Source organism: Phascolarctos cinereus, unplaced genomic scaffold, assembly GCF_003287225.1.
Source record: "Phascolarctos cinereus isolate Bilbo 61053 unplaced genomic scaffold, phaCin_HiC Scaffold_1;HRSCAF=81, whole genome shotgun sequence".
NCBI classification, from domain to species: domain Eukaryota; kingdom Metazoa; phylum Chordata; class Mammalia; order Diprotodontia; family Phascolarctidae; genus Phascolarctos; species Phascolarctos cinereus.
The window spans coordinates 263,672,168-263,695,539 of record NW_027555514.1 but is presented as its reverse complement, the minus strand read 5'-3'; the positions used below and the strand labels follow the sequence as shown (position 1 = coordinate 263,695,539).

Genomic DNA, 23,372 nt, shown 5'->3' with positions numbered 1-23,372 from the left:
TTACGATGCCCTGTTACGCTGTGGGTGTTTAATAATGGTCCCTCCCCAGCCCAGCTTAAGTTCCCAGCTCTGGGGATCCAGTCTGACCTGATCCAGGCAAGCAATTTGTTCCTGAACCTTATATTTCCCAACTGGATTCTAAACTGAACTCCATTCCTTTCCTTATATACAGCACGTAGTAAGTGAATTAATGAATGCTTTTTCATTAATTTTCTTTAAAATTTTTTTTTAATCTGCCTTTCTCAGCTTTCCTTCCTTTCACTCTCTTTAAAAGACTGAATATAAACTAGTTTCTCTTAGGATTTTTTTTTACTTTTGCACAGGGTGTCTGCAAGGTCTTACTGCAAGCAAACAGCATTAAGACTTTTGGGACATCATGTACAATGGCCAGCTTCTGCAGGTCATTGATTTAGAACTGGAAAGGAGCCTTTGAGATCAACTAATCCAACTCTTTAGTTTTACAGATGGGGAAACTGAGGCCCAGAGAGGCCGTGACTTGGCCAAAGTCAAATAGGTCGTAAATAACAGAGAGCTAGGCTTTGATCCCAGATCCTCCAGCCCCAAACCCAACACTCTTCCCATTGGGCCACCCATCCTTTTTCTTGAGAGCTTTTATTTTCTGAGGCTTCAGTGTTCTGGCTTGCAGGTGGTCTGTGGGCCAGCTGAGCTGTCATAGACTTTGCCTTGGAGGCAGTGGGTGGTGCTTGCAGCTGTGCGGATTGTTGAAAGGGACACCCACAGAGCTTGTGTCTGGACTTGTTTTGATGTGATGCTTTCAACCCAGTTTCTCATGAGTAAGGAAAGTTAAAGGTCATTTGATTGACAGACACTCAACATTCATAAAATGGCCCAAGACTCTATTAAAGAAGGAGGGCCTTGCCCTTCTCTACTTTGATCTGGGAAAGGGGTTATACTGAGGAAGTTGAGAGAGAGAGGGAAATAGAGAGACAGACAGAAGAGAGAGAGAGAGAGACACACACACACACACACACACACACATACATAAATGGAGAGAGAGAGAAGCTTATTTCTGAGCCAACATTGGCTTCGTCTCCTACTATAATTTAGAAATAGTCACTGACTTGACCTAAGCTGATTTTGAGAGCTTTTAGGGCTTGAAAAGGGTTATGTGTGGGGGGGGGGCAGGCAAGGGAAGGTGAGAGAAGATGGTGTTTCAGGCCCCAAGTGGTTTAATCATCTTAAGATGGTGAGTCCCTTCTGGAACTATAGGCATCCATTATGGAAATCACTACTCCATTGAAGTAGGGGGAAAGAATGCCTGTATCTGGCACCCTGGATGCTTTTTTTTCCCCTTTAGAAAATGATGAGTGCCACCCAGGTGGCAAAGAGCTATTCCCAATGGAAACACAATTGGTGCTATATACTTCAGTATCAATTAATCAGTCATTATTTATGAAGCATCTGCTCTGTGCCAGCCTACTGTGCTAAGCCCAGAAAGAGGCAAAAGACAATCCTTACCTTCAAGGAGCTCGCAATCTATTGAGAGAGACAACATGCGAACCAATCTTCTATACAGGATAAATAGGAAATAATTAACAGAAGGGACTAGAATTAAGAGGGTTTAGGGAAAGCTTCCAGTAAAAATGAGACTTTAGAAGGGAAAACCAATGTGAATGTGTATTTCATAAAATCATGGGACCCTGGATAAAGAGCTAAAGGAAAGTCAGAAGCCATCTGGCAGCTCCTTTTTAATAGATGAGAAGACTGAGGGTCAGGGAGGTGAAAGTAACTTGCCTAAGGTCAGACATACAGTGTCAGTGAAGGATTTGAACCCAGGTCTCCTGAAGTCACAGCCAGTACTCACATTGTCATTCCCTACTACATTGACATGAAGTAACTCTCCTCCACCCCCACCCCACCCCTTTTTGGTAGTAGGAGCTGTGATTTCCTCTGTGTGGAGAACTTAATGTGGAGAACTCCCTCCATTGATTCAGATAGCACCTCCTCTGAAATGTATAGTCTTCAAGAGTTCCCTAGGGCACTGAAAGGTTAAATAATTGTTGTTGTTGAATCATTTCAGTCACGTCTGACTCTTCATGATCCTATTTGAGGTTTTCTTGGCAAAGGTGCTATAGTGGTTTGCCATTTTCTTCTCCAGCTCATTTTACAGATGAGGAAACTGAGGCAAACAAGGGTAAGTGACTTGCCCAGGGTCACACAATCAGTAAGTGTCTGAGGTCAGATTTGAATTCAGGTCCTCCTGACTCCAGTTGCAGTGATCTATCCACTGCCCCACCTAGCTCTTTAAAGTTAATGACTCACCCAGTGACCTAGCTAGTGTCTGAAGAAAAGTCCTGGGTTTTCCTGACAACAAAGCCAACACTCTATTCACTGTATCCCATGTCTGCCTGTATGTACCTATATATGCCCTCTATGTGCCTAGCACCACTGAGGAATGTGACTGTCTTTAGGTGACCAAGGGGCTGGTTTAATGACACTACCTAAAAGCATTTACATAGTTCTTTAAGTTTTGCAAAGTGATTTATACAAATTATCTCTTTAGATCTCAGCAGCTCTAAGGATAGGGTATTATTATGTATTATTAGCCCTATTTTACTGATGAGCAAAGTGAGGCCCAGAGAACTGCAGTGACTTGTCAGTGGTTACATAGCCTTGTGGCAGGTGATTCAAGTCCAGCTCTGATTCCATTCCTCTTTCCTACTACCCCATGCTTCCTCTACTCTGTGAGTTAACAGTCAATTTGTAGGATTCTTCATCCTTGCCTTCTTGACAGAGAGGCAGGGCTTTCCTGGGGTAGAAGGTTTTATACCTCATCAGACCTGGTCACTGTCTATCCTGTGTTTTTACTTAATTGTTTCACTTTGTTAAGAAGTAAAAATTCAATTACTGGGGGGTATGACAAAAAAGGATAATGTTATAAAAATAAAAGGAAGTATTAATAAAGTTAAGAAATTAAATTAATTAAATAATAATTTTAATAATTATTTAATAATGTCTATAACAAATAGCATTTATTAATTATTATTAATGTTAATTAATGATTAAAATATAAATGAAAAATTAACATTTTTTAAAAGGTTACTTCTATCATAGCTCTAAAGTGGATCTTGGAGACCATTCTAGCCCAACCCCTTCATTTTCCAGATGAAGAAACTGAGGCCCAAGAATCTTGTGATGTGACCAATATTGAAGAGGTGGGATTGGAACCCAGGACCTCCGACTCCAAATCCAGTGCTCTCTGCACCCTATTAGTTGCCTCATATTCTTAACATTTTCTAAGATAATTTGGATTCTTCATGCTTTATACCACTATAGCAAAACCACTGTTTTTGAAAGCATTTTAATTTGACCAAGATGAGCTTTGGAGACTGGACAGTACATTATTTATAGGGATCTCCATAGCATTTGTTTCTTTTCAAAGACAGAAAGGATCATAACCCATTTTCAAGAATTACACATTTTACTGAGGCCTTTTTTCTAGGTTGCAAGTAATTTTTTACTCTTACCCCACCCATTGAACCATCTTCTGCATCAAAAACAGAAGCATACAGTACAGAAACCTTGCCTACAAGGTATACAATATTCTGTCCTGGAGCCCCTCTTTCTATCATAAGTGATGGGTATGTTTTGTTACCTAGGGCCGTCAATCATTTTTCCATTATTCATAGTTCAGCTCCCTTTGAATTAGCTTTTCATTTGTACAATTATCATTGTGTGTATTGTTCTCTTGGTTTTGTTGATTTCACTCTGCATTGACTCCTCCAAATCTTTCCATGTTTTCCCGAATGCCTTCTGTTCGTCATTTTTTATTGCACAATAATATTATATTCACATGCCATTGACATCATCAGCATGCCTGTCTTCCCATAGCTCCACCGACAGTGATGGAGTTCCCATCTTTGCCAATTTGCCTGGAGTGAATTTTAACCTTAGAATTAATTTAATTTGCATTCCTCTTATTGTAAGCATTTTTGAGCCTGTTTTCATGTGGCAATTTATGGTTTGTACATCTTTTGAAAATGAGCTTATTCTTTTTCTGCTTGTCCTTTGGATTGGCCACTTCTTATGCATAGTTTTTGTTGTTGTTGTTGTTGTTGTTTTTGTTTTTGGGAGGCAGTTGGGTTAAATGACTTGCCCAGTCACACAGGTAGTAAGTGTTATGTATCTGAGGCTGGATTTGAACTCAGGTCCTCCTGACTCCAGGGCAAGTGCTTTATCCACTACATCACCTAGCTGCCCCTGGGTTGGGCACTTCTTCAGCCACTTTTTATCAGCCATCAAACCAATGCTTCTGTTATAAACATTTCTTACTTTAAAGATTCATTCAGCAAGCATTTTATTAAGTGCATTCATTGTTTCTTCAGCCGGATTTCTTCCTCTGCCAGAGGCAGTCACGGCCAATTTTTGTCTTAGTATGTGTTTTAATCAATAGAATTATAAGCCACTGGAGGGCAGGAACTGTTGTATCTGTAGTGCTTGGTAGTTGCACAGGATAGCTGTTGACAGTTGATTGGGTAAGTGGAATGAGCAATAGAGGAGAGAAGGATGACCCCCAAAATAACTCAGCTGTCAGATTGATCTTCCTAAATGCGAAGATCTGACCATGTTACACACACACACCCTTGCCCCCCGCCCAATAATTTCTAGTGGCTCCCTGTCACCTCCAGGATCAAATATAAAATCCTCTGGCATTCGAAGCCCTTCACAACCAGATCCGCTCCTTCCTTTCCAGTCTTGTTACACCTTGTCCTCTACTGCCATATAATCTTCAGTCTAGTGCCACCAGCCTCTTTGTTGGTCCCAGTACAAGACACTCCATCTTCTGACTCCAGGCTGACCCCCATACCTCAAATGTTCTCCCTTCTCATCTCCGCCTCCCAGCTTCCTTCATGTCCTGACTAAAATCCCCCACCGCCACCCCATCTACAAGAAGCCTTACCCAATCCCCCTCAATGCTACTACACTCTGTTGATTATCTCTGATTTATCCTGAATACATCTTGTTTCGTACATAGTTATTGGCATGTTATCTCCACCCATGAACCCCTGGAGTATTGGGGTTGTCTTCTGTTTGTACCCCCAGTGCTTAGTATATCACTCGACACATAATAGGTGTCTAATAAATGCTTAAAAACTGACATACTTGGGTTACTGGAAGGATTGGGGTCCCCTTGATGGTAAGAGGAAAGTTCAAAAGAAGGGGCCCAGCTATGAATCTGGGGATTCATGATACTACAAATGGAGAATCACCACCAGCAATTATATATATATATGAAGACAACTCAATGAGAATCATTGGAAAGGTGTGAAAGCATTAGGGTACTTGTTGGCTTTGTTGTCTTAATTTAAACATAAAGTTGCTGAAGTTTTTCATAAAACATTCTGAAAAGACTTACTAACAAACTGGGGTTAAAAATTAGTCATTGAGGTGAGTCATAAAGTAGAGTTTCCTTTAAAAAACACCTTGGGATATTAGCACATACCTTGTTTTCAGACTTAATTATTGTCAGCAGGGCCCATTTTATACCTGTTTCACCAATCCAAGTCACTAGAGTTCATTAGAGTAGCAGCCCAAATTATATCACTATCAGGCCTGATGAAAAGTCAAGATTTGTTTTTAAAAAACCAAACACCTATCATTTCCAGAATACTATTCTGGGGTGGGAGGGTAGGATGAAAAGAGGGAGAAAGTACAAAAAATAATTTTTTCTCTAGGATTTGGGATGAAAAAATGACCAAAACTTAATTGTTCTACTAAAATCCATTCAAGGCTGATGCTTCAGTATGATGTAGAGATGCCCCTAGAATCTGCACATCCTGCCTGTCTGGAAAAGCTTCTAGAACCAAGTGGGGAGAAGCAGCCAAGGGCTCACCTGGATGAGTTGAGGTTTGCTACCAGATGGGGAGTTTTGTAGTGGTTTGGCTTTTTTTTTCCCCCGACCACAGCAACTTATTCAACTTGCCAAGTATTTTTAAAGCTCCTACCATGTTGTCTTTTTTTTTTATTGTTGTATTATTTCCTAAAATTCTTTCCACATTTCTGTATATTCCTCTTGCTAGCAGTCTTATTTGTTTATGGTTAATTCAGGGGGTCCCAAAAGTGCAGCTTTAAACTAAGAAGCTTAAAGCTGTTCTGAGACTTTCAGGACACCCTATCATAATTTATTTAACTATTTCTCTGTTGTTGAATTGGAGAAAGAAATGGCAAACCACTCCAATATCTTTGTCAAGAAAACCCCAAACAGGGTCACAAAGAGTCAGACAAGACTGAAAACGATTCGATGACAACAAAGTTATTGAGTATTTCTGTTTCTAGGGTTTGTGTGCTTTTTTGTCATCCTCTATATAAAACACTACTACGGAAATCTTTGAAGAGAGTCTGCTTTGTTGACCAAACTTTCAGGGTATGCTGCCTGCAATGGAATTAATATTTTGGGTTGGTGAATAATTCTTAAAAACAGATGCCCTTGAATGAGCTTGGCATATCGAAGGTGTCTTTGGCTTTGACCAAAAGGCAAACATTATGATGTCCATTGAGTTTGGGTTTCTTTTGTTCTTACATCGGAGCTAAGGTTGTGGTTAGCTCCCTGTGGAATACAGTTATGTGTAGAGAAATTAAAATTCAGATTCATGGGGTGAACATTTCCTGAAGTTCTTTCTGCTTGCTGTAAGGAAACTATAAAGTTACTGAGAAGAAGTTGGAGGATGGCAAGGTTAGAAGAGTGAATGGAGTGCTAAACTTGGAGCCAGGGAGACCTGGGTTCCAATCCTACCTCCAACCCTTTGTTAGCAAGTCATTTCATAGGCGTGGGAATTACTCTCACATTATCTCCAGTCTACGCTTGGCTTCTACACGGGCTGTATGCATATTGTCTCCCCCATTAGGAGGATAGGAGCTCATGGATGACAAGGACTGTGCATTTGCCTTTCTTTGTTTTCCCACTCTGTCACACAATTAATAAAATACTTGTTGAATGGCCAACTGGAAAGGGCATTGCCCTTGGAATCGAAACTGAGATAAGGAACTAGTTCCGTTATTTTGCAAGTGAACCTCACTTAAGTTCTTCAAACTTCATTTTCCTCCTCCATAGTTACAAGAGTTGGATTAGAAGACCAAAAGTCCGTTTGAGTTTCAGCTCTGTGGCCTCTAAGTACTTCAAACCATGATCACCCTATTTCTCTGCTGATCATTAACCCAGGAGGGCCTTGGCATTCCCCAACTGACACAGTCACCCATCCTTGGCCATCCCTTGTGAAGCAACTCAGGTAAGAATATTGGTGAGCCGTCCCAATCCTTCGATGAGCCTTTATTACCCATTCACTGTGCTAGGCAGCAGGAGGAAAGGGACAGTGTCAAGGTATTTTGAGCATTCTCATTACTCTTGTAAAAGACTCGTTTTTAAACATTTTTTTAAAAAAAACATCTGGAGTGATTCATAACTTTTTTATTTTAGCTATTAAATTTGTTCCAACGGCCACGAAGACATCTGAAAGTAGGCTTTATGGAGCGCTTAGAGCTTGGTCAGACGTCAAAGATGCCAGGGTCATCCACTGCATCTCTGGCTATCGCCAGTTGTCTTGACTTTTGTCTTCACCTGAACTCTGGAAGAGAGTGAGGGTGATGACTTTGTGCAGCTCTGCCTCACTTAAATCCATTTCACAAGCCAAGCAAGATAGCACCCAAGATGTCATTGATTCCCTCCAAAAATGAAGGATAAACAACAAATAGCATTTGTGGAAAACGTCTGTTTTTTATCCTTCTGTTTGAGATGACATTATTTTAGATTCACAAGTAAGTGTTTGGGGGGAACTGGAAGTGAAGTTTAGCACATCTGCTTTCTTGTAACGAGCTAATGAATCAAGACTATCAAATCGCGTATCTTCCCTCCCCCTCCCCCATACAAACTGCCAAACATGTTTGAGATAGTACCTAGATATCATCTGTGTTTTCCTGTACCTCTTCAATTATGCGTATATGAGGTCCAATTATATGGTGGTGTAGAGAGGGTACTGGACTTGGTGTCAGGAAGACATGCCTCCTTAGATATTCTAGCTGGGTGACCCTGGGTAATTACTTCATCTTGAATTTCCTCATCTACATAACAGTAGCACTGGACTGGATGGCCTCTGAGATCTATGAGTCAGTCTATTATGTGCCAGGCACTGTGCTAAGCATTGGGGGTAAAAAGAAAGGCAAAAGTCAATCCCTGCCTTCAGTGAGCTCACAGTCTAATAGGGACAAGCTAAGAACAAATAAGGTATAGACAGGATAAAGTGGAAATAATCGGCAGAGGGAAAGGCAGTATGATTAAGGAGGATTGGGAAAGGCTTCCTATACACTAGGCAGTAGCATTTAGCCAGTACTTGAAAAGAAGCCAGGAGGCAGAGAAATCTATGATTCCATGATCACGTCTCTCGTCTGTGGTTGTGCTCCTGAAAATGTTCAGCTAGTCGAAGCATGTCAGTGACACATTTCCACTTTGAGGGAGGACTCACTTCCTGCTCTCGTGAGTAATTGCTGATGTTGTCGGAGAAATATATTCAGTGGGATAGAAGGCACAAAGTAATGCTTGTGGTTGGAGCCTGTCTTGGGTGATGGATCACCTTTCTGAGATCCTTCCTATGGTTTGCCACTTCCTGTGGACTCAATTTAGAAAAAGGGCCAGGTGAGAGAGAAACTTGGTTGACCCAGTGGGTGGAAGGTGAAGTATGATCTGTTTCTGCTTTCTATCTGTCCTTGATCTGTACCTCTAGTCCTGTGATTTTTATCATTGCAGGGAATTCCCTTTAAGGAAACTTCCCTACCAGTGCTAGCCTTTGTTATTGTTGGGGTTGTTTTTTCAGTTGTGTCTGACTCTTCATGACCCCATTTGGGGTTTTCTTAGCAAAGCTACTGCAGTGGTTTGTCATTTTCTTCTCCAGCTTATTTGACAGATGAGGAAACTGAGGCAAATAGGGTTAAGCGATTTGCCCATGGTCTCACAGGTGGGAAGTGTCTGAGGCTGAATTTTACCTCAGGGAGATGAGTCTTCCTGGTTCCAAGTCCTGTGCTCTATCCACTATACCACCTAGTTGCCCCAATGCTAATCTGATTTTCTGAAATATTAAAATCTTTTTGGGAGGTTAAGTATATGCCATGCTTCTTTTCTTTTTCTTTTTTTATTCTTTCTTTTTTATATAAATTTATTTATTTTTTGTTTTCAACATTTACTTCCACAAGATTTTGAATTCCAAATTATCACCCCATCTTGCCCCTCCCCCACCCCAAGATGGCATGCATTCTGAATAGCCCCTCCCCTAGTCTGCCCTCCCTTCTACCTCCCCCCCCCTTCTCTTATCCCCTTCCCCTTCTATTTTCCTGTAGGGCAGGATAGATTTCTGTACCTCATTTCCTGTATTTCGTATTTCCCAGTTGCATATGGAAACATTTTTTTTTAAATAGGTGTTTTTAAAACTTTGGGTTCCAAATTTTCTCCCTTCCTCCCACCCCACCCACCGTCATTGAAAAGGCAAACAACTCAATACAGGCCATACATGTGCAGTTATGCAAAACACTTCCATAGTAGACATGTTGTGACAAACTAACTCTATTTCCCTTAAGCCTATCCTGCCCCCCTTTATTCTATTCTTTCTTTTGACCCTGTCCTCCTCAGAAGTACTTCCTTCTGATTACCCCTTTCCCAGTCTGCCCTTCTCTATATCATCCCCCTGCTCTTTTGTCCCCTTCCTCCCCTATTTTCCTGTAGGGTAAGACAGATTTCCATACCCAGTTGAGTGTGTATGTTATTCCCTCCTTAAGCCAAATCCTATGAGAATAAGATTCCCTCATTTCCTCTCACCTTCCCCTGTTTCCCCTCCAGTGTAAGAACCTTTTCTTGTCTGTTTTGTACAAGATAATGTATCCCATTCTACCTCTCCCTTTCTCCTTCTCCTTGTATAATCCTCTCTCACCCCCTAATTTTATTCTCCAGATGTGACCCTGTGCCTCTATCTATCTATCTATCTATCTATCTATCTATCTATCTATCTATCCATACATATAATTTTTTTCCCTCCCACTACCCTAATAGTGACAAAGGGCTCATGAGTTATAAATATCATCTTTCCATGCAGGTATGTAAACAGTTCAGCCTTAATAAGTCTCTTATGATTTCTCTTTCCTGTTTACCTCTTCATGTTCCACTTAAGTCTTGTATTTAAAAGTCAGATTTTCTATTCAGCTCTGGTCTTTTCATCAAGAATGCTTGAAAGTGCTCTATTTCACTGAATGACCATTTTTTCCCCTGAAGGATTATACTCAGTTTTGCTGGGTAGGTGATTCTTGGTTGTAATCCTATCTCCTTTGCCCTCCAGAATATTATATTCCATGCCCTGCAGTCCCTTAATGTAGAAGCTGCTAAATCTTGTGTTATCCTGATTGTGTTTCCACAGTACTTGAATTGTTTCTTTCTGGCTGCTTGCAATATTTTCTCCTTGACCTGGGAATTCTGGAATTTGGCTACAATATTCCTAGGAGTTTTCCTTTGGGGATCTCTTTCAGGAGGAGATCAGTGGATTCTTTCAATTTCTATTTTGCCCTCTGGTTCTAAAATATCAGGGCAGTTTTCCTTGATAATTTCTTGAAAGATGATGTCTAGGCTCTTTTTTTGATCATGGCTTTCAGATAGTCCAATAATTTTAAATTTTTTTCTCCTGGATCTATTTTCCAGGTCAGTTGTTTTTCCAATGAGATATTTCACATTGTTTTCTAATTTTTCATTCTTTTGGATTTGTTTTGCTGTGTCTCAATTTCTCATAAAGTTACTATCTTCCAATTGCTCTATTCTAATTTTTAAGGAAGCATTTTCTTCAGTAAGCTTTTGGACTTCCTTTTCCATTTGGCCAATTTTGCTTTTTAGGGCATTCTTCTCCTCATTGGCTTTTTGGACCTCTTTTGCCATTTGGGTTAGGCTATTTTTTAAGGTGTTATTTTCTTCAGTATTTTTTTTGGGTCTCCTTTAGCAAGCTGTTGACTTGTTTTTCATGATTTTCTTGCATCACTTTCATTTTTCTTCCCAGTTTTTCCTCTACTTCTCTTACTTGCTTCTCAAAATCCCTTTTGAGCTTTTCCAAGGCCTGGAACAGATTCATATTTTTCTTGGAGGCTTTGGATGTGGGAGCTTTGACTTTGTTGTCTTTTTCTGGTTGTATGTTTTGATCTTCTTTGTCACCGAAGTAAGATAATATAGTCAGACTTTTTTTTGCAAGGTTTGCTCATGTTCCCAGCCAACTACTTGAGTTTTAAACTCTTTGTTAAGGTAGGAGTCTGCTTCCAATGTGTAGAATGTACTATCCCAAGCTTTGGGGGTTTGTATAGCTGTTTTCAGAGACACTTCTAGGGACCTGTAAATTTTCAGTTCTTCCAAGGTGGTATGATAAGGGTTGAGGTGTTTACTCTTTTCCTGGCCTGTGCTCTGGTCTTTGAGTGACTGTCTACAAGCAGTCTTTTCTCTCTTGAAACTGTGAGGAGGGTTTCCTGTCCACAGCCACTACAGGCTCCACCGCGCCAGTTCTTCTTCTTACCCCAGGACCGCCACCCAGAACTGTGACCCAGATCCAAGCACGGGCAATGCAAGAGATTCCTGCCTCAGCACTGGCAAAGAGTTCCCTGCAATCCCCCTCTGATCAGCTGCTGGATTCCCCTTCAGTCTGTGGGCCTGAAGCTCAGGACGCAGCCACCGCCCCAGCGGCTGCGCTCTGGAGCTGGCTCTGACCTAGCTCCTCTCTCAGCACCGCAGAAACAGACTTTTCCCATTGACCTTCTAAGTTGTCTTTGGTGTTTGTGGGTTCAGAGGTGTGGAAGCCACCACAGCTGCCTGCAGTTCAGTCCTCCGAGGCCTGTTCCAGGTTTGCTGTGGCCTGTGCGCCCACCCGTGCTGCGCTCTTCTACCTGCACGGCACATATGCCTTTCTCATCAACCATCCAGGCTGTCTTAGGCTGGAAATTTGTTTTACTCTGTCTTTTTGTGGGTTCTGCTGCTTTAGAATTTGTTTAGAGCCAATTTTTATGGGTATATGGAGGAGTTTGGGGGAGAGCTCAAGCAAGTCACTGCTTTCACACCGCCATCTTGGCTCCACCCATAAAATCTATGTCATACTTCTATATGGGACTTTATTGAACCTGACTCTAAATCTGGCATTCTCTCCTCTCTGCCATACTCTCTTTCATCATATAACTTGATTTTGTAGGCACTTGATAAATGTTTGTGTTGTAATGAAGAAAGAAAGAAGGAAGGAAGGAAGAGAGAGAGCCTGGGATTAGAAGTTAGGAGACCTGAATTTGAGTCCACCTCTCCCAATAACTAAATGTATGACTTGGGCTAAGTCATGTCATTTCACTAGACCTCAGTTCCCTCATCTGTAAAATGAGAGCTTTGGACTACATGAACTCTTAAGGGTCCATTTTATTCTGGACTAGCTTTTGGATTCCACCAGATACACTCCAATCTGGTTTACCCATCTTCCTAACCCATTCCATGATACTTTGGAATCTGTACTCTATACTCAATAATCTGTCCTTCATCCTTAGACTTTTCACCATCATCTATTACATTCCCATACCGTATTTTGTTTGGCCATTCATCCCTCGAGTTCATATGTTGTTTCCATCTTTTTTGGTAGCTCATAGAATGGCACTGGGAAGGAAAGGGCCTTTTCCTATTCCCAAGAACCACCTTGGGATTCAAGCCCAGTAGCGGTCAGAGTCAAAAGGCATGAAGAATTGAGTGACTCTTCTTTCTCTTCATTCCCAGTCATTTTCCAGAATAGTTAAATGAATTCTTAGAACCATCAGCGGTGAATTAGTGAGCTTGTCTTCTCAAGGGCCCTCCAATAAAGAATTTTCCCATTTTTAGCATCTTACCCAACTCGACTGATTGTGAGGTGATCTCTCAGGGATAGCTTCCTATGCATTTCTCTTTGGAACATTTTTCTTCCTAGCATGCTAGAATCGCCCGACCTTCTCTTTCCCTCCCTTCCTGCAGCATGTCCACACACTTCCTCACAGTTAAAGATAAGACAGTAAAAAATGTTTTGAGAACCCCTTCAATAATAATAATTTAATAGATAGCTGTAATTTTGTACCTTTAAATAGGGCTTCTGGACTATCCAGCCTGTTCAACTGAGAGAAGTCTTCCCCTTTCCCTTCTATTTCCTCCTCTAGGAAGTAGAGTCAGAGAAAGCCCAGGTAGGTGAGCCCTTTCTAGACACTCACCCTTTCCCCAGAATTCCTTGAGCACATTCAAGATTAATGAGAATCCCAGTTCTTTCTCTAGCATCACCAGACTGTTAGACCCGGGAATGCTGTAATAGTGGTATATCCAATAGGATGTAAGCTGTTTGAGGGCAGCAGATTTTTTTTGGCTTTGCTTTTGTATCCTCAGAATTTAGCATAGTGCCTTCCCTGTATATTGAACATGATTAACAAATGTACATTGGATGAATATCTGGATTTGAATAAGGCAAAGGTTCTGTGAAGAGTGATGACTGTTTTTTGCCTTTGCTTGTGTTCCCTGTGCTCAGAACCATGCCTGGCACATGGTAAAAACTTAATAAATGTTTATTGACTAACTAGTTTCTAGAATATCCTCAGAGACAAAGTAGAGATATATGGACCATGTGTTCATATATTAGGGTAGAAATGCAGCTGGCTGAATAAATAGAAGCAGACCTAAAGAGTCATCATTTTCTCTTTTTTTCTTTTAAAAAAATTAACAATTTAATTAACATGTAAAAAAATTAATCTATCCTTCCTATTAAACATTAAACAAATTTTAAAAAATAATAAAGTCCTCAATACATAACTGCATAGTCCAAACAAGACAAAAAACAACATTATACATCTCTGTATATTTTCAGTTCATCATCTCTGGCAGGAAGTGAGTTTCATCTTGATGGCATTTTGTGTACTTTGGACTCATGGTTTATCATTGCATTGATCAGAGTTCTAATGTCCCAAAGAATCAGAATCAATGTTAGCCAAGGAGGTCTCTAGTATAGTACTCCAGGGATTTAACCTTGCCATGCCCTGTTCAATATCAGTGACTTAGGTGAAGGTATAGGAGGTGTGTTTATCCAATTTCTGAATGACATGCAACTGGAAAGAACCATTAATATAGATGCCAGAGTCAGGACCCCCACGCCACCTCCCTCTAAAAAAAAGATCTTGGCAGTCTAAAAAGATAGGCAGAATTAAATACAATGAAGCTTAATTAACAGAAATGGAAAGAGCTATACTTGTACAGTTAATATAAAGGAAAACTTCTAAGCAGTCAGAACTGAGCAAAAGAACAGACTGCCTTGAGAAGAGCTAGTGGGGTGCTTTTAAATCCACTTGTCAGGGATTCTATAGGAGGAATTCCTTGTCTGTATGTAAGTTGTTCAAGGGAATCGCTGAAGTCCATTCCAAAGAGCCTGCAGTCCTATGGAGTGACCTGCCTGCTTTTCCCAAAGGCCTCTGGAATGGGAATTGAGCCAGGCTCCAAGTGTATACTGCTCTGGATAAGTGTCCCCCTAGGTTGGCCTGCTCTGGGTCAGACTCACCCATAGTATACTACTGACCAGCATTATCTTTTTTTGCACCAAATGACTGAAAAGTCTAGTCTAGATAGCCTGGGACATCTTCTTACTGCTTGGTTGATACACTGGCTCTTGAAATAAGAAAATATTTGCTAAGAAACCTTGGAGCTGTCCCTTTGATACCAACCTCTGGATATTTTTTTTCCCCTTAGTGAAAAGAAAATCCAGTGTTTTAAGAGTCTCAGTCAAGTTCTTTGGCTTAATTCAGGCAGAAGGGGAATGTTGCTGAAGAAGAGAAAGGCACGTGGATCGCTAATTGCCATGGCAACCGGCAAATTCTCTAGTAGGATGGTGTGTGTTTACTGCTCTTTGTAACCTAGACCAGGCACCTTTTGAGTGATGATAAAAAAGAGGTTCTCTTGCAGGCTAACAGAACACATTTACGATGGTTCTCCAGAGCCCCATTGGCTATCTAAAACAAAGTCTGTTGGTTTCCACATACCTTTTTATCAGGTAGATTTTGGGGCGGAACATTTATGCTCACCTCGAAGTAATTATAGACTCAATTTTAGAGCTGAAAAGAAACCTTAGAGAAAAGGGGGAAGAAAAGAGTGAGTTTAAAAAAAAAAAGGCTTTGGGTTCTGCCTTAACTCCAGCAGACTTGGGAAAGCAAGGATTTGGTGTTTTTTTCATGATGATATTCATTCCCCTGCTCTCCAACCTCATTGAATGTATGTCCTGCATTTATAAAGCAATCAGTGTTTCTCAATGCCTATGAAACTCATGGCTCAATCAAGCAGTCAGATATTAAGCATTTATTAAGCACTTATTGTATACTAAGGGCACTGTGTATGCAAAGAATGGCAAAGATAGGAGTCTGCCCTCATGGAGCTTACTTTCTAATGAGGGAGACAGTGTGTATATAACTAGATCCATACAAGATTCATACAGAGTAGATGCAAGAGAGTCTCAGAGAGGAAGCCCTAGCCTCCCAGGGCCATATGTAGATTGTGGGTTCTCTGTTTGGGGCTGATAATTGGATCAAAGATTTAGAGCTGAAAATGATCACAGAAGACCTCTATTAGTTCTCTCATTGTACAGATGGGCAATTAACAACAATAATAATAGCATTTATAGGAGCAGCCAGGTGGTGCAGTGGATAGAGCACTGGACCTGGAGTCAGGAGGACCTGAGTTCAAATCTGACCTCAGATACTTGACACTTACTAGTTTTGTGACCCTGGGTAAGTCACTTAACCCCAGTTGCCTCACCAAAAAAAAAAAAGAGTACTAGTAGTGTCTAACAGAATAGGCATCATATATACATAAATGCTTTGGAACCCAGAAATTGCTGTATAATTACCATTTTATATTATTATCTCAAGTTTTCCCTGATCACTCTGATCTCTGACGAGCTATCCCTTTAAGGCAGAGTTGTTTTTTTAACCTGATGTCCAAGAACTTTTTTTTTTTGCAATATTTTGATATTCATATTTCAGTATTAATTTCCTTTGCAATCATTTTTATTTTATGAATTTAAAAGCATGATTCTGAGATAGGGTGTGACTACTAAAGGGGTCTACCACACAGGAAAAATTAAGGACCTCTTCCCTCTTTCCCCTTCAGGATCTTCCTTCTAAAACTCTTCACAATCTGGTTTCAGCCTGTCTAGGCTTTAGTCTCATCCTCCCCACCCCCATTGTACTCTACTTTCAGAGCCAAATTGGTTAACTTTGCTGCTCAGTTCTAGACAATACCTTGCTACCAGGCCCTTGAATGTATACAGGCATTTATTAAATGCAGCAGCATCCTCCCCACCGCTGCCACCTCCATCTTGAGAACACCTGTCCTGCCCTCCAAACTCCTAGGAGGAAAGAGTTCCTTATCAGGCCCTCAAACTCTTTCCCCTGTGACTTTAAGGCCTTGACTTGTGCCTCATCTGTCCCGCCATTTCAGAAGCCACTAGTCTGTTGTATCACTCACCCTGTCCCCTTTTTCCAGCTGATCCAGCCGATGCTGCAAGCAAGATCTTCCAGCTGTATTAGCTCTCGATGACAGTCATCTTTCTGTGGGATACCATGTGCATCTCCTAAGTCAAAGCCTAGATCTCTCAGGCTCTCTTGGCCGTATGCACCTACATCTTTATTCTGTCTGAGCCTACTACTAGTTTTCCCTCTACTTACAAAGGGGAGGGCAAGGAGGGAAAATCCTGCTGTTATAATTGTTCCAGAGACCTTTAGGAAAAAGAAATAAACATGTGGAATTCTTTACCTTATTCTGCTTGGACCCAGTGAGCAAAGCTAGAGGCAGAGACTGGAGAGAAGTTATAAAGGAAGACAGATTTTAGCCAAACTTATAAGAGATGCCCAAAAAGGGAAGAAGAAATGAACTTTACTAGAAGGACTAGGCAAATCAGTTGAGAAAAACATTTTGTCGTTGTTTTACTTTGAAATAAAAATTCACATTTACTGTATTTTCTTTATCAATTTTTTTTAATTGCACTGTCAATTGATATAGCTTGGTTCTTTGACATACTCTTAAATTCTGTTCCTTCTAGTGTTAATTCCCCTTCCTTCCTTTCTTCTTTCTTTCCTTCCTTCTTTTCTTCCTTCATTTATTCATTCAGCAAGCACTGTGCTTAAACTGTAGTTCAATTATAATTCAATGATTTGAGTACCTACAGTGTTGTCAAGCACCTTGCTTGGCACTAGAGAAAGGGACACATAAAAAGCAAATAGGCCCTGCCCTCAAGGGGTTTGCATTCTGTCATGTATAAGTAGAATCACCAAGCATTTATGAAGCACCTAACTTTACCAGGCCCTGTGCTAAATGCTGGGGATGCAAAAAAAAAAAAGAAAAAGAAAAAGAAAAAAAAGACACAATCCTTACCTCCAGGTTCACATTCTAATTCTCTACATAATTAAATATAGAACGTATACTAAGTCATTGGAGGGAGTTAGGGAAAGGCCTCCTTAGGGAAATGACTCTTGATCTGAACTTTGAAGGAAGCTAAAAATCTGAAAAAGGAGGAGAGAGAGAGCATTCAGACAGCTTCTGTGAAGACATGGAACCTGCTTTACAGGCATTTGGGGAGGGAATTCCTGATTGGAGTACAGAGTGCTTGAACTGGATTCTATGCTTATTAGCAGATACTTATTTTTAAACAGTACTCTGGCTATCTGGCAGAATAGGACTGTTTTTCAGGGAAAACCAGAAATCTTTTAGCTAGAGCTAGAATGAGGTCTATGACCTTTGACCCAGAAGAGAGGGTGGGGTTGGATTTCAACTGAGGGCCAGGTGTCCAATTCCAGTTGGCCCTAAGGGACATCTGCATCGGGAGAAGAAATTCACTTACTCAGTTTCCTACACTGATAAATTCACAGGTCCTTTCACACACTTCATGAAAAAAAATCATAGACGCTGACATTTCGGTAGCACAATTTGCAGTAACTGGGTCGCTGATAGCTACTCTACCTGACGTTTTATATTTTAGTTATATTTTGGCTCTGGTTGCCAGACCTCAAATCTAAGGGACAGAAGTCATCACAGACCCATAAACCCATCTTCTTCCTATGCCTGGGGATTCTCTGAGCAGACTTTTGTGTCTCAGTGTAATTAACACAAGTTTATCTATGAAATACGAACCCTCAGAAACCCTGACTAAGAAAGTTAATTCAACAAATCTTTACTGTGTGGTAGGAGAGAGGGGAGGCAAAATTCAGACAAGGCCATGCCCGCCGGTTCTCATGTATCTTCTGTAGTCTTGGGTGTAGGACACACATGGAAATAAAGAACAGAGTACTTTACAATATCTGAGGAGGGTGAGGAAGGCCATTAATGCCTGGTGGGATGCAAGGATGAGTCATGGCAGTGTTGGCATTTGAAATGAGCCTTGCATGGGGTTATGGCAAGAATGTGTGCCTTTGACCAATTCTGCTGGCAGCGACGGCATGAGGAAGGGGACTGGTTGAAAAGATAGGCTTCTACCAGATGCTAAATTAGCTTGAATTCATAGGATCATAGGTTTAGAACTGGAAGGGACCTTGGACATAGAGTACTAAGTCCAACTCCCTTATTTTTATAGATGATGAAACTCATCATTGGTGAATCAGGAAAACTTGAGTTCAAATCCATACTGTTCAGTTATAATTACATAAAATATGATCATTGATTCCATTCTAATGGAAATACACAGTGTGTATTCAAATAAAGCAACTGTTTTAAAGTGTTCCTTATTCATACTAATTGGGACTTGGCTTTGCTAATTTCTAGCTATGATGTACACACACACACACACACACACACACACACACACACACCACACACATACACGCACACACGCTGTCTCAGAAAATCCTAGTGATATTTTAACCCTTAATAGCTAAAATAGATGTCCCAAAAGTATGCATAAAACAGCATTAGAACTTCAGGACACCCAGTATAGGTACATACAAAATAAATTCAGTGTAAGCTTGGGAAGGGAGGTCACAAGCATTTAGGAGATCCAGGAAAGGCTTTCTACAGACCAAGAGATTCGTAAGCTTTTTTTTGTTTCATGACCCCTTTGGCAGTCTGGTATAGCCTGTGGACCCCTTCTCAGAATCAGGTTTTATAAAGTAAATTCTTGCTGATATATTTTGTTTTTCCATCTCTTCATTTTGTTCCTGTAGCTCTTTCCCTTCCCCCCTTCCAAAGAGCCATCCTATGTAACAGAATATTTTTTTAAAGAAAAAAAATCAAAAAAGAGGAAAAGCAGTCTGGAGAAATCTATGGACCCCTTAGATTATTTTAAAATTAATAGCTAAAGGAGATGCTAACTTTCAGCAGAGTCATTTTTTTAAAAATAATTTTTATTGATACTTTTTATATCCCTTAATTTTTTCCCTGTATCTCTTCCAAAGAGCCATTTCATATAACAAAGAATTTTTTTTAAAGAAAAACAGACCAAAAAAAAGAAGTCTGGAGAAATCTATGGATCCATTCTTGGATTAATTTTTTAAAATTCATAATGATAGGAAATGTTAAATTTCAGCAATCATGTTTTTAAAAATAAATTTTACTGATATCTGTTGTTTTTACCTTCCCTAAGTTTCTCCTTGTATTTTTCCCTTTCCTCCCTCCAAAAAAGCCATTTCATATAGCCAAGAATATTGTTTAAAATGAAGTAATTTCAAAATAAAGGTAAAGATAAAAATTTTAAAAAGCAATCTAGAGAAATCTATGGACTCCTTGTCATTCGATTTTTTCTTAAAATCATAATTCAAAGGAATATTAAATTTCAGCAGTAATGTTTTTTAAAATAAATTTTTATTGATTTCTATTGGTTTTATCCTTCCTAATTTTCTCCTTGTATCTCTCCCTTTCCACCATCCAAAAGAGCCATCCCATATAACAAAGAATATTGTTTAAAATAAAACAAAATAAAAATAATAAGTAAAAGCCATCTGGAGAAATCTGTGGACCCCTTTCTCAGATTGTTTTTTTTTTAAATTAATTCATAATTGAAGGAAATGTTAAATTTCAGGTAGAGGTTATTAGGGAAAATAAAGATGTCATTTTCTTTTCCCCATGCAAATTCACAACCCCCCTGAAATCTTCGAACCTCATCTTCAGGGAGTTGGTCCTGAAGACAGATTTTGAGAGGCAGAAGGAAGGAAAGTAAGCATTGCTACTGATCCTCTAGCAGACAGACTTTTGGACAGACTTGCCCAAAGCCAAAGTGGATGGAAGGGCTGAGTTTCTGATACCTTCTGCCAGCCAGCCCTATCCCAAGTACCTTTCTTTGATGGCAGAAGGAGATTCCCAAGCATCCTCTAGAGGGAGCCCAACACATCTGGTCCAGGGATTTCCTGCATCCCCTTTAGGAGAGGGAAGAAGCAGCATAAGCAGGTGAGATGTGGGGCAAAAGAGGCTTGGGGTGGGATGGGCTCATGACCCTTGGAGTGGGTCTTCACTGCTGCCCAGACTGGTGGGCCGTGACTAGGGGGCCAGCTCTTGGGATGGTAATATGGGATGAGAGTAGAGAGAGAGCATATCTCTTTGGGGCCAGAATGCCCTGAAATCCCTGGTGAAATTCACAGTGAAATTGATCCAGATTTATCAAGCCCTGCACACTCTCCCTCTTAACATATGGCAGTGCAGAGGTCCATAGAGGTCAGATGATGTATCCATGGCCCCACAGCCTTATTGGTCAAGCTGCCTTTTTTCCTTTTAATTTTTATAAGTACAAACACAATTTAGAGCATAGATTTAGAACAAGAAGGGACCTTTGAGATCATTAACACTCATCCCCTCAATTTATAGATTAAAAAAAATCAGGAAAAATTCCTTAACAAGGAGAGCCTCAAACAGGTGGTGGGTTCTCTCTTATTGGAAGTCTTCATGAAGAGGGTAGATCAGTACTTGTTTTGTATGTTATAGTGGGATTTCCTTTGGTATATGGGTTGGAAAAGGGGGGCCGCTTGGGTCTGATCCCACTGTAAAATCAGAGGCCTAAAGGGAGTGTACTCACAGGAGAGAATAGCCTATTTGTTGTAAATAGAAGAGTTGAGATTTGAACCCAGCTTCTTTGAGTCTATACTGACTACTTTTCTTAAAAAATCTAATAAATAAAATGATTACTTCCCATATACTGTAGAATCAAAAAATAAAAATAAAAAAGAAGATTGTCCATGAAACTGCAAATTTATGTTATATACAATCTCATATTCTTTCCTTCTGTATTTACCAGACATTGGATGGTTGGGTTGTTTTTAATCAAGGTATTATTGAAATAATTTATTTAGCATGAAACTATAGAATCATAACCAACTTCAGTGGTTACCAAGTCTGATCAATACTTGGAAGGAATTCTCACCATGACACGCTCTAAACTCCAAGTAGTCATCCAAGCTCTCCATTATTTTTTGTGTCATAAGTATATGTCAACATAAATAATAACAGTCCCTATTTAGATAGCTTTTTAAAAAAGATTTGATCTTCGTGGTAACCCTTTGAAATCAGTACTTTAGTATCATCCCCATTTTACAGATGAGGAGACTGAGGTTTGCCCATGGTAACCCACATAATAAGTGTCAGAGAAAAGATTAATTAAACCCAGGTCTTCTGACTCCAGGTCCAAAGCTTTAGCCATAGCACCATAACGCTGTCCTCTACCTAGGCTTTGTTCACATTTTTTTCTCTATTGACAATCTCTTTAAGTCATCTGACAAATTTGAATCAATTTAATTATCATTTTAGTTGTCTTGGCATTTCCCTTCATGTTTGTACAAGTATACACAGACAGGGAAAGAACTCTGAAGGAATGGGTCAATAACTGGAAAATTGTTTCCTTTCCTCCTTAGAGTAACTAGTAAGATTGTTTAGTTAGTTGAAATGTAAGGTCTTCTCCTCTGGTGTAAAAAAAAATCAACTTCATAAATACAGGATGGAGGTGAGGAGAGTGGATATAGACAGCAACTTCAAATGAATCAACAGCATGATGTCAGCCGAGAATGGTGAAAGCAAACTCCAGCTTTGTGAGGTATAGTGTCCAGGACTAGGGCGTTGACCTTCCTGCTGCACTTTGCCCGAGTTAGACCATATAAAGAGTTTCGTGTTGAAGTCTGACTGCTGGGGTTTTTTTAGGAGGGACATTGATAAAAGTTGGAGCGTATCCAGAGGAGAACAAACAGAATGGTGATGGATGGGTGTTGATGCTATATGGAAACTGGTTAAAAGAACTACCGTTGTTTAGCCCACAGAAGGGAAGCCTTAAGAGGTATAGAGGGGTGTGTGTGTGTGTGTGTGTGTGTGTGTGTGTGTGTGTGTGTGTGTGTGTGTTGGGAAGGACTGGCAAGGTGCTAGCTGTCTTCAGACATTTGAAGAACTATCAAGGGAGGGGGGGTTGAGGTCTAATCTTGCCCTTAGAGAACAGAAGTGGGTTTTTGGGGGGAATTGGCAAAGAGATGAATGTTAGGCTTGATATAAGGGAAACCACTTGGTAGTGTTCTAAAGCTTGAGCACAAAGGGGCTTTGGAGGTCAGCCAGTCCAGGTTGGGACCCAAGGTATGACACCAAGAGGTATAGTACCAACCAGTGGAGAAGAGTCCAATCTCACATTTTTGATAAGAGCCAACACAACTGTTTACCCATCACCAGTGATCTATCCCTCAACATTCTGCCTACCCAGTGCCGTGGAACCTCCCAAGCGCCCACTTCTGCCCTGCCATTGACCCTATGGAGTAGTCATAACCTACCTGAACCTTGAGACACAGGTGCCCTGATCCCTTGCCCCCAGATCATCTTGTACCTCTCAAAAGATAAACTCTGTGTTCTGGGACAGTGACCAGTGAGGAAGAGGGTGGAGGCCTTTATTTTGTGTAGATCAGATTGAGTCACACAGTCCTAGCTCGAGACTAGAAGGAGCCTTGTGGGCCATGGACTCCAACCCCTTGTTTTTACAGATGAGCAGATTCATAGATGTTAAATGACTTGTATAGGGTCACATAGCTAGGACATTATGTAATTCATAAATAAATATACATATTTTGGGGCTGCATACTCAAATTTTTTTACCCTTAGAGGTACATGGCCAAAAAAGTTGATCTAGCTCAACCCCCTCATTTTATAGATAAGGAAACTGAGACCAAGAGAAGTCCAATTATTTGCCCAAGTCAGAGGCAGGATTTGAACCTGGTTCCTCTTACTCCAATGTAAGTGCTCTTTCTATTATACCAAGCTGTTACCTTTCCCCAAAATAGGTCATCAGATCATAGGTTTAAAACTAGCAGCCTTCTCTAGTAGTACCCCCATTTTACAGATGAGGAAACTGAGGGTCAGGGGGTATAAAGAGATT

At 40.4% G+C, this 23,372-nt stretch overlaps 1 protein-coding gene across 1 annotated transcript in view; it reads left to right on the top strand.

The window, feature by feature from the left end:
• The window catches only part of TMCC3 (transmembrane and coiled-coil domain family 3), a 121,994-nt gene that overhangs the window by 19,262 nt on the left and 79,360 nt on the right, over positions 1-23,372 (top strand).